Source organism: Propithecus coquereli, unplaced genomic scaffold (assembly GCF_000956105.1).
Source record: "Propithecus coquereli isolate 6110/MARCELLA unplaced genomic scaffold, Pcoq_1.0 Scaffold54, whole genome shotgun sequence".
NCBI lineage: Eukaryota > Metazoa > Chordata > Mammalia > Primates > Indriidae > Propithecus > Propithecus coquereli.
This window is the reverse complement of record NW_012151285.1, coordinates 2,762,956-2,774,453: the sequence shown is the minus strand read 5'-3', so window position 1 is coordinate 2,774,453 and position 11,498 is coordinate 2,762,956.

Sequence of the window (11,498 nt, the reverse complement as noted above, 5' to 3'; positions counted from 1 at the left end):
CTCTCACTCAACAACAATCAACACAGAAGACTTCAATGTGTGGGGACTTCTCCCCACCAACTAGCAAGCAATCAGTTCTGCAGGGGACACCAGTTGGGTGTCCTCCAATTCGATTCCAACACTATCTACCTGGAGACAGCGTCAGATCCCATGGATAGAGGGCTGAGTCCCACAAGACTGCCCCCCACTGCCCATGCCAATCACAAGCCCCAGGTTGTTTTTTCCATGCTTCTGACCAACTGGCTATAAATTGGGGTTCCCGCAACTCCCTCCTTGAATTCAATTAATTTGCTAGAGCTGCTCACAGAACTCAGGGAAACATTTTCTTACATTTACCAGTTTATGACAAAGATATTTAAAAGAATACAAATAAATAGCCAGATGATGAAGAGATATATTGGGCAGCAAGGTCTGGAAGGGTCCTAAGCGCAGGATCTTCTGTTCCTGTGGAGTTGGGGTGTGCCACCCTCTGGAACATGGATGTGTAAGCCTGACCTTTCGGGCTTCTATGCAGGCTTCATTATGTAGGCACGACTGATTACATCATTGGTCAGTGGTGATTGGCTCAACCTTGAATCCTTCTCCCCTCCTCAGAGGTTGGGGAGTGGGGCTGAAAGTTCCAAACCTCTAATGCTGCCTTGTTCTTTCTGGTGACCAGCCCCCATCCTGAAGCTATCTAGGGACTTCAAGCCGTAGGCCAACTCATTAGCATACAAAAAGACACCATGTTGGAAATTTAAGGATTTTAGGAGTTGTATGCCAGGAAATGGGACAAAAACCAAATATACATTTCACAATATGACAGAGCCCTAGAAGTCAAGGCTACTCTTGCAAAATTACTGTCAATGAGCCTTGAAAAATTAATATGTCAGTGGAATACACACTGGTCATTTACTATTTGATAGTGGAGGGATGGATGAAGGCTTGCTAAGTAAAGAAAGGTTTAAAAACAAAGAGACATGGGGAAGGAAGTAGAGAAGCCGGGAACACTGGTGTCCACTCACTCACGTGCGCCCCTGAGTCTAAATACTCCTTGGAATTACAGACTCTTGGGGTTTCTGTCCTGACAGGCTTAGGCAAGAGCAATGAGTCCCTGGGCCTCTGAGTGTCCCCTAACACTCACCCCAAGAGTGATACCCTCATTGATTATCGCACAACTGACCTAGCATGGTCTTAAGAAAAGGGAGAGATGCGTAAACAGAGGTTAAGAGCTGTTTACAGGCAACATGGTTCTCCTTCCTCCTTTGCCACACCAAAGACCTGAGCGGCCCATGTGTGATCTGAGAAATGCCCCTTTCTCAACTAAGATGGATCCTACGGTTAAGGAAACAAAAGTTACCTACAGGTCGTGAGTTCAGGGCCTGGCCAACATGGGAAATTTCTAAATTCCTGTGGCTACAAGAAAAACCACGCTCTTGCTAAGCTCTCTAACAGTAGGAGCTATCAGGCAAATTGTCAGACCTCTCCTGACTCTGATTTATAACCCAGACCCTACAACTCTGTTTGGACAGAGGACTGGCCTTGTAAACATTCTTCTCTGACTGCAACTGCAGACCTCAAGCCAGTTTCAGCCAGCGTACAGAGACTGCCCACGAACTGTCTTTTTGTGTTATAGTCACTTATGGACATAAAAAGCCAAATTCCACCTCATTTTAGTGCTAAATCCCCACCCAAAAGTGAACATGGGATATATGTTACATATATGTTTACCCACTGCACCTGCGCTCAGCTCCCCTTGTAAATATGTAGCGTGTTTCCCCCAAACCTATTGACCCTATTATGTAATATGGACCCTATGAGTCATAAAACCCAACGTGCCCCTTCCCACTTTGAAGAGAGAGCACCTTGGGTCCTCACTGGAGACTATCTCTTCCTGGTTCACAAACCCCCATTGTCAATAAAGCTCTCCTTTCTCCTATTTAGCCAACCTGCGATCTTTTAAATGATACCATGACCTGCACCTGTATGGTCACACATAGACATTTTTCAGGTAGGAAAGTGCTTGTGCTTGCTACCTCCACGATAGGACTACAGACAAGTTGCCCTCTGGTCATTGGTCTTCTTTTGCCTTAGAAATGATGGGTTCCCTTGGTCTGCAGTGAGCTGATAACCATCTGGTTATTCTTCCTTTCTTCTCTCTGTCATTCCTTTCTTTAACTTGCATTGACAAAGGACTTAGGAATAATCATTTCAAAAAGAATTATGTTTTACTCTTATCGTAGTCAGCAAAGCCCCCTCCATATTTTCCCAATGCTCATTTTGAAAGTGGGAATTTCACATTTGGGTCTTCCTTCTAAGCATTACTTACATTATAGATCAGGGATGCCCAATAGAACGTTCCACGATGATAGAAATGTTCTATACCTGCGCTGTCCAAACCACTAGCGACATGCAGCTGTTGAGTACTTCAAATGTGACTAACGTGATTGAGGAACCACATTTTTGATTGTATTTGATTTTCATCAATTTAAATTTAAATAGCCACATATGGCTCGTGGCGGTAGTATGTAACAGTGTAGTTAGGGTACATGTATGTATTTCCAAGGCTCTCCTCCAAATCTCAGTGCAGATTTTTTTTTTCCTTAGGTAATCCAGACTCACTTCACTCTTCTCTAGGCTCCTTGACACTAGAGGAAGTAAGCAAACACTCAGTTCCTTGCCCTGCAGTTTCTTCAGCTCTCAGAGTCCTTCACACGGCAAGTGGGAGGTTGGGTTGGGAAAGGATTACTGAAATGTCAGTAATATGGGTGAGAAAATTTCAGTTCTTGGCCAAGCATTTTCTTTGTTGACACAACAGGTTTACTTGCTCGTGCATAGAAGAAAGCAACTGCTAAACCCTGAAATGAAATGCCTGAGTCCCAGGTGGTTCATGGTTCTATTTCAATTTAATGCACATTTAAACGAATGTAAGTCATTAGAGTTATGTATGCTTGAAGGTACTATATTACAAACATTTTAGAAGAAAGCCTATGGAAATTAAAATTACATAACCAGGGAAGAATTTGAAGAGTCCTGGGTTTGCATGGAGGAAAACAGGTCAGGCTGTATTGGAGCTTCCAAATGAAGCACCTTCTCTCCAGGACAGAATCATCCAACTGTAGCTGGCTGATGTTGGTGAACACCTAGGATGAGGGAAACAATTGGGAAGGGTCCATTTTCACGAGAACAAAGGGACAGGGAATTTCCAGGATAAAAAAAGGAAAATTCAGACTTTCAAGCAAAAGTCAAAGGCAATGATTAAGCCCTGAAAGGAGGAAGTGGCTAGAAATATAAGGCAGACAATGCTGTACACCTGGAAAAGATCTAAGAACCCAAGAGAACTCATCAACGTCAGGAAAACAAGATAGATGAGGCCTACCCAAGAGTGGGTGTCAGACAGAGACCACAGAAGGGAACAAGTCCTCGATTTGGAGAAGAGTCCTTGGTTCAAACAATAGGAGGTAGCCCTCCATTTATTCTTCTATCTACCTATGTTACTCTGCTCAGGCTACTGTAATAAAATAGCAGAGACTGGGTGGCTTAAACAACAAAAGTTTATTTTCTCACTGTTGTGGAGGCTGAGAAGGCCAAGGTCAAGGTGCTGGTCGATTTGGTTTCTGGTAAGTGCCCTCTTCCTGGCTGGCAGATGGCTGCCTCCTCACCAAGGTCTTACATGGCAGAGAGAGAGAGAGAGAGTGAGAGAACATGCACAAGTGCTCCTGTCTCTTCCTCTTCTTATAAAGACACTAATTCCATTGTGGGGACCCACCCTCATCACCTCATCCAAACTTAATTACCTCCCAAAGATCCCATCTCCAAATACCATCACATTGGTGGTTAGGGCTCTGACATATGAATTTAGATGGGACGCAAAAATTCAGTCCATAATACCAACCATTCAATAAACATTTATCAAGTACCTACTATGTGCTATAGTTATACTGAGGAGTAAAACACCATCTCTGCTTCCAGGAAATCACTGCAAACAATCATGAACCAAAGAAATAAGTAATAGAGAAAGTGCTGGGGGTGCACAGAGGGTGGGAGACAAGCTCTACCTGGGGGTGCAGGGAAGACTTCATGGCAAGGGGACATTTGAATGGAGTCTTGAAGGACAAGGGAGACACAGAGGGGGTGATTCCCGACAGGGGTAGCAGTATCTGCTAAGTCAGTGAGGTGGTCAAGGCACCGTGTGTCGAAGTTCGTGTTGATGCATTGGGTTATGGGATTGGGGATAGTGGGCATGGGCAGGGTGAGTATGCAGGAGATAACATTGGAGAGGCAGGTTGGGCTTGGGAGAAGGGCTAGATGTGCCATATTAAGGAATTGGAACCTGATCCCAAAGGATATGGGGAGTCTGAGGGCTGCAGAAACATTTTAAACAGGGTAATGTGCAGATCTATGTGTAGGAAATTAATGGACATTGTATTAGTTTGCCGGGGCTGCCATTACAAAGTTCCACAGGCTGAGTGGCTTAGCAGAAACTTATTTTCTCAGTTCTGGAGGCTACAAGCCTGAGATCGAGGTGTCAGCAGGGTTGGTTCCTTCTGAGGCCTCTGCTCCAGCTTGTAGATGACCACCTTCCCCCTGTGTCCTCACGTGTTCTTTGCTGCACGTGTGTTCAGGTTTGTGTCCAGATTTCTTCTTCTTGTAAGGACATGAGTCATATTGGATTAGGGCCCACCCTAAGGGCCTCATTTTAACTTGCTACCTCTTTAAAGGCCCTGTCTCCAAATGTGGTTACATTCTGAAGTATTGGGGGTTAGGACCTCAACACATGCATTTTGGGAGGACACAATTCAGCCTAGAACAGGCATCTATGCTGAAGGGAGACTGGATAAAATTGATCGGTAGGTGGTGAAACAGTGATGAAGCTCTTGTATGAGTCCACTTGTTGTGTGATGATGACGATCTGATTGGGGCCCTTGTGGGGATGAGGAAGGGGCAGCGGACTGGGAAGGGATTTGGGAGGTGGGTTCAATACCTATAATGTGGGGAAGAGGAGATCATGATTCTGGGCCATGTCTAGAGTGGATCTCTTAAGAGAAAGCTGGTAGCTGAAACCAAGGCAGGGAATTTAGTAGAAGGAACAGGTTTGGAAGCCTTAACTCGAATTCCTAGCTAGTGCCAATAAATATTTGACAAATAAATGAGCGTGGGCGAGACCCCGTGAGTTTAGGATGTAACAGAAACCCCAGTTACAAAGTGATGAGATCCAGCTCTCAGTGTAGCGCCCAGTATTTATTGCTTAGACGGAAGTTTGACACTTTTTTGTAATAATTTCTTATCCCAGAACTCTTCATTTTGCTAATAAATGCTGTTTCTCGATGTGCCTGAGACTGAGCATGTGCCTTGAACCAGGCCAAGACAAAGGAACCAGCACATCTCCTAATATCCCAAAGAAGTGGTTGGTGACAGATCTTCAGGAACAGGGATGTGGAGAAAAATAACTGGGGGACCTACATGCAGTGAGAGTGATCCCTTTTCCCTCCTGAACCTCATTTTTCCTATTTTGTGCATTTTCAGCATTGCGAGGCCAGTCGGTGTGACATTGCTTACATTATATACTCGTTTTTGACTTAATGCCAGAGGAACCCGGACCTGGGAGATCTCTGTTTTCATTGAAAAAGAGCTCCCAGGCCTGAGTAACTTCTAACATGAAACCTCTAAAACCTCCCCTTTGCATCACTACTGCGGCACTCAAGTCTTCCACCTTTTCCTCTCCCATGTCCCTTTAGACTTCTGCTACGGTCCTCTGAAATACCTCCCAGCACCATGAGCAAGGCAGTGAAGATGAGTGTGGCAGAGTTCCTGCCTGTCAGGAGCTTGTAGTCATGTGAGGGGTTAAGACAAGTAGAAGATGCTAAAATGGAACTCTTATCTGAGTTTTGGCTGAGGCCCCAAGTCAATAGGTGGCAAGAACAATGACATTCCAAAGTAAGGGTGTGTTTCCTAGGCAGGACGTGGGCGGAGGAGGTGGTTGGAAACCAGTTTGAGAGCCCCCAACTGACCACACAGCTGCAGCCTCTATCCAAAAATGCTGCAGAGGCTAGAGAGGGGTTGGAGATTAGAGAGAAGATTTCTTTAAAGAGAAATAGGCAGCATATAATGTTTCCTCTCTCCCTGGAGGGAGGATTGGGTGCTGCCTTCCTTCCTCGAGTCCATGAGGGTGGCTCCAAAGATGCCTTTTGGGGAGCCTGTTAGGTGTCCCCAGGAGCTTAGGGAACTCGGGGTACCAGAGGCTGATTGTGCAAGCAGATTCTCAAGGGCAGGGAGCTGACTGAGATCACAGAGGGCTCTGTGCCTGCCCTTCCACTGACCACAGGCTAAAGATGCATGTTCACTGAGGCCCCAAGGTGGGTTTATTACAGAGAATTCCCAGAGCAGAAAGAAGCCAGTGGTATTGCTAGATGACCAGGGACCAAGGGAGAGCTCTTAAGTAGCCAACTAGATGGGATGTTTTTGCTCCAGTCAAGGGCAAGACAGGTGAGAAACATCCTCATATGGGAGCAGGAGGGAGAGCTGACGGAAGGAGCTGGCTTTCTACAGAACCACAGCCTGGGGAAAACCAGTAGCAGGTGGCTGTTTACCTCTTTGCCCCTCCCTGATTTTAACCCCGGAGAGGGTAGAAGGTGCAGCCAGAAAGGTGGAGAAAAGAGAGAAGAAACCAACCACAGCCCCCAGGGTGCCAGCCAGAAAGAGGCCTGGGCTGACCTAGGAAGGAGCTTGGACTTGAAATGGGGATTTGATGATTCTCTGGGCTGGATGTCATGATGCATTACCTGTGAGAGAGCAGTGAGACACAGGGCATACCTGAGATTTCTTCCCAGAGCAGAGAAAGACCTTGCCCCAGAGCAGGTGGAACAGGCCCTATCAGGGGAAAGAAAACATTGTTTTCTGATTGTACCTTGCTGTAGGTTGAATGTGTTCCCCAAAAAGCATGTGTTGGACACTTAATGCCCAGTGCAACAGTGTTGGAGGTTGGGCCTAATGGGAGATGTTTAAGTCATGAGGGATCCATCCCCATGAATGGGTTAATGCTGATTATAAAAGGGCTTGAGGCTATGAGTTCAACCTCCTGCTTGCTCTCTCTCTCTCTCTCTCTCTCTCTCTCTCTCGCTCTCTTTCTCTCTCACTCTCTCCTTGCCCTTCCACAATGAGATGCCTTCTGCCATGTTATGATACAACAAGAAGGCCCTTGCAAGATGCTGATCCCTTGATCTTGGACTTCCCAGCCTCCAAAACAGTGAGAAATATATCTCTGTTCATTGTAAATTACTCAGTCTCAGGTATTCTGTTATAGCAGCAAAAAATGGACTAAGACATACCTAGTGAATTCCCTTCATTTGTGTTCTGATTGTATGCATAAGCAATAATAATCTAGGCAGAGTAGCATGCATGCCGCTCATCCTCTCAACATATACCTATTAGACACACCTGTTACGTGCCAGGCACTGAGCTGGCCATGGAGAACAGCAGGGAACAAACCCTGGCACAGCCCTGCCCTTGACAGACCCAACAGTCTGGTGGGAGAGACACCAGACCTATGAGACAAAATTACACCACAGCATGTTTTGAGAATTTAATGAAGGGGAAAAAAATTACATAGGGGTGGAGTGGAAAAGAGGAAAACATCATGGAAGAGAGGTGCCTGGGGCTGGGTCACAGAGAAGCTGTCAGACCTGGGTGGGCAGCAGTGGCCAGGGCACCCTCCAGACAGAATGACTGGTGTTCCAGCATGCGGGGAAGAGGAGTCAGTTTCATGAATGTGCAGAGTACACAAAGGACCAAATGGGTATGATTTCATTTACGTGACACAGACTGGAATAGGCAAGTCTATAGAGACAGAAAGTAGATGAGAGGTTGGCCAGGGTTGGGGGGGTTAGGAGGAATGAGGAGTGACTGCTAATGGGTACAGGGCTTCTTTTCGTGGCGATAAAAATTGTTCTAAGATGAGGTTGTAGTGATGGTTGCACTAAATCTACTAAAACCATTGAATTGTACACTGTAAGTGGGTGAATTATATGGTATGTGAATTATATCTCAAATAAGCTGTCAAAAAAGAAGAATCTAGTCATAGCAAAATAAATATAGAATGATACAGTCTATAGAAAATTCAGAATCTGGCAACACTGAGAGATATGTCATTTAGGAAGAGGTGGCAAGACTATAAGGAAATCAAGGCAGTGATTATGAGCACGTCGGGGGAGTATTAGCTAGAGGAGGCAGGAGGGGAATGTGAAGGGAACAGAGAATGGACAGTGGACAAGCTCCACGCATCTGATGTCTTGCTGCGAGCGGTGGTTTTGCAGGTGTGGTCTCTATAGCAATCATTCGTACAACTCTCACGCACACTCTTTTGAATGTATGGCAGATTTTAAAATAAATAATGAAAAAGCAGGGATTGGGGAGGCCAAATGAGAGAGGGGTCGGGAAGGTACGTGGGGAGGTGTGCAGGGTCCAGAGCTACAGGTGAGACATTCTTGCTTAACGAAGATGAGCAGGAGCCAGCCAGGCAGACAGGGGGATGCGAGCAGCAGTGTTGGAAGGGATCCAGGCTCTGTACGCAGGATGGGTGGGGGCAGGGAGGGGCAGGAGACGGGGAGAAGCTCCAGGAAAGCGATGGTAGGGTCTGGCATGCGCAGTGGGGCAGTGGGGCTGGGGGCGCCGTGGGAAGTGTGAGGACCCCCGTGCAGAGAGAGTCAGCGCTTCACACCTGGCAGAACGTCAGGAGGAGGGGCTGGAAGGAAGAGATGATGAGCAGTTTCGCTTTGGACATGAAAGGAGTATAAGAAATTACCTTATTGCAAAATGAGGGATCTCAGGAGACTGCAACTATAACTCTTGGCAAATTGTAGGTTCCCGGGTAATTATGGGGCCTTTCCAAATTCTTTTTGTTCTCGGTTCCTTGAGGAGTCCCATCCCATCCCACTCCGTATCCCGGGCTGATCTGCAGCCCTGGCTCCCACAACTTTGCAGATGCAGAAGAACAAGACGAGTCTTGTCGCATTTCTCAGAGGCTTAGCCTGGGGCCCTGGCTGAGCAGACTTGAGAAGATGCTTTCCTGTTTCCAAGCTTCAAAATTTCTCCCTGAACATGTTCTCCTCGTATGATTTTGATCCCTGACTTCCCGTCTCCACGGGAACCTCACGGAGGTGAACGCGGTCCCCAGGGGCAAGAGACTCCTAGGCTGGGACCTGAACGATGAATGGATGCCATCCCTTCCAGGTGGGAAGGACAGGTGTACAGGAGCCAGGGGAGAGACAGCATGATTGCAACAAGGGGGAGTCCCAGGCCGTAGGCAGTTTGGACTTGATCCTTTGCTTGCAGGCAACTGAAGCTATTGAAGGTTTTGGAACAGGTGGTCATATGATCGGTTTGTACCTGTGTCTAATGAGCATTTACTGGATGCCAGGAGTTGTTCCGTCTTTCCGTGTATCTTATCTTGTTTAATCTTTTCAGTGCTGCTGTGGGGGGTAGGTGTGATCCATCCATCCATCCATCCATCCATCCATTCAACAATTTTTTAAAATTGAGAGACAACTTGGTGCCAGTTACTGTGTTGATGTTCTTTGGACAGTTGAGGACATGAAAGAATCCTTCCCTCTCAGAGGGTCAAATCAATGCCTAAAATCTATAACCAGAAAGAGACATGGCCAGCATTCAAACCCAGGAAAGCAGCCTCTAGAGCCTGGGCTTATCCACTGGGCCAGAGCCAACCTCTCCTCCTGGAGTGGAACTGCAGGTCCTTGTGCATCTTAAAGGCAGCAAGGTCAGCAAGAGCTAGGGTCATGAAGTATGAACTGATCTTGCATAAGAAGAGGGGGTTGGTGAGGCCACTACAGGTGAGGTGAAGAGAAAAGGCACATATGTGAATGAACTTGGCAAATCCAGCTGGGTACCTGCCATGTCTGAGCTTTCTTTCCTGCTAACAGGACTCTGATTTTTTTTTTTTTTTTTTTGGCAGAGGATGGGATGGGAAGTGTGGACAGCCATGTGTTCAGCTCCTAGGGATGAATTGTGATTGGTTTTAAGCCAATTACGGCTAAGCTAATACCATTTGGCAGATATTCACTCTGTTGCTTCCTTTGTAGCTAGTGGGGGCCATGTGACCAAATTTTGTCAGTGAGATAAAAGGGAAGTCTGTTGAAGGCTTGTGAAAAATATTTTTGATCCCCCTGATAGAAGGCAGGAACAGTAAAGGAAAGATCCTGCATTATCTATTTTATTTATTTATTTATTTAGACAGAGTCTTGCTCTGTTGCCCAAGCTAGAGTGCAGTGGTGTCATCATAGCTCACTGCAAGCTCCAACTCCTGGCCTCAAGTGGTCCTCCTGCCTCAGCATGCCAAGTAGCTGGGACTATAGGTGTGTACCACCATGCCTAGCTAATTTTTTTCTATTTTTTTTTTGAGATGGGGTCTTGCAATATTGCCCAGGCTGATCTCAAACTCCTGGGCTCAAGCGATCCTCCCACCTCAACCTCCCGATGTGCTAGGATTACAAGGGTGAGCCACCGTGCCTGGCTGTGGTCCTGCATTATCTAGATGCCTCACTGCATCCTGACTTTGAAAGCAGTCATGATTCCTGGAGCTGTGGCAGCCGTCTTGTAACCAACAATCACAAAGACAAAAAGCCAACAAACAAAAGGTGGCAGAATGGAAAGAGCTAGGTGCTCAATGACACTGAGAAGCTGAACTAATGGCAGCACATTTTTTCCTCCAGACTCCTTAATATGTGAAAAAAGTAAACGTTTAGGAGTTCACGTTTTTTTATCACCTGGCTGACCATATGCTAGCTGCTATAATAAGCAGGAGAAGGAGGCAGGAAGGGGAAGTGAACCTATTTGGAATGTGGGGTGATGTGTACGGAACTTTTTTTTGTTTTCCAATTGTTTTATGTGTTGTAAATCTTGAAGACAGAATCACCTTTTCTTTTGTGTTGTTTCTTCCCACTTATACTCTCCTAACGTCCTCCTTTCTTATAGCCTACATTAAGCCCACATGCGCAATAACTATTATTTTGAATAAAGAGATTTTCCCTTCTTTGATTCTCATTGTTCGTCTATCAAGTTATCAAAAAATATTCAAGGGCAGAGACCTAAACTCTTCCATTGTGTTCATGAGGACATTACAGATGCTTTGCATGGCATTTTATTTAGTGCCTTGAAAGGAGGCTTGTAATTTAGAAACTTAGATGGTTCTTTGAGAAAAAAAAGATCTAAAACAGAAAATGTCATAAAAGACTTTGTGGCGGGAGGAGGGCAATTGTAAAAATAAAATGACAAAGACGATGGAAGAACGGGAAGGAAAGGATGAAAGGAAGAGTCTTTTGTATCGCTGGCATTTCAGTGCTCTCACAAGTGATCCTCGGCAAACCTCCACTGACCACTCCCCCACCACCCAACACGCTCTTTCTACCCAGATCTCAGCATCTCTTCTATCAATGAAGACATATTTCTGAGGTATCTAATTATAATAGTTTTCTATTGCAGATACTGCTAGTTACCATGCAAACAGC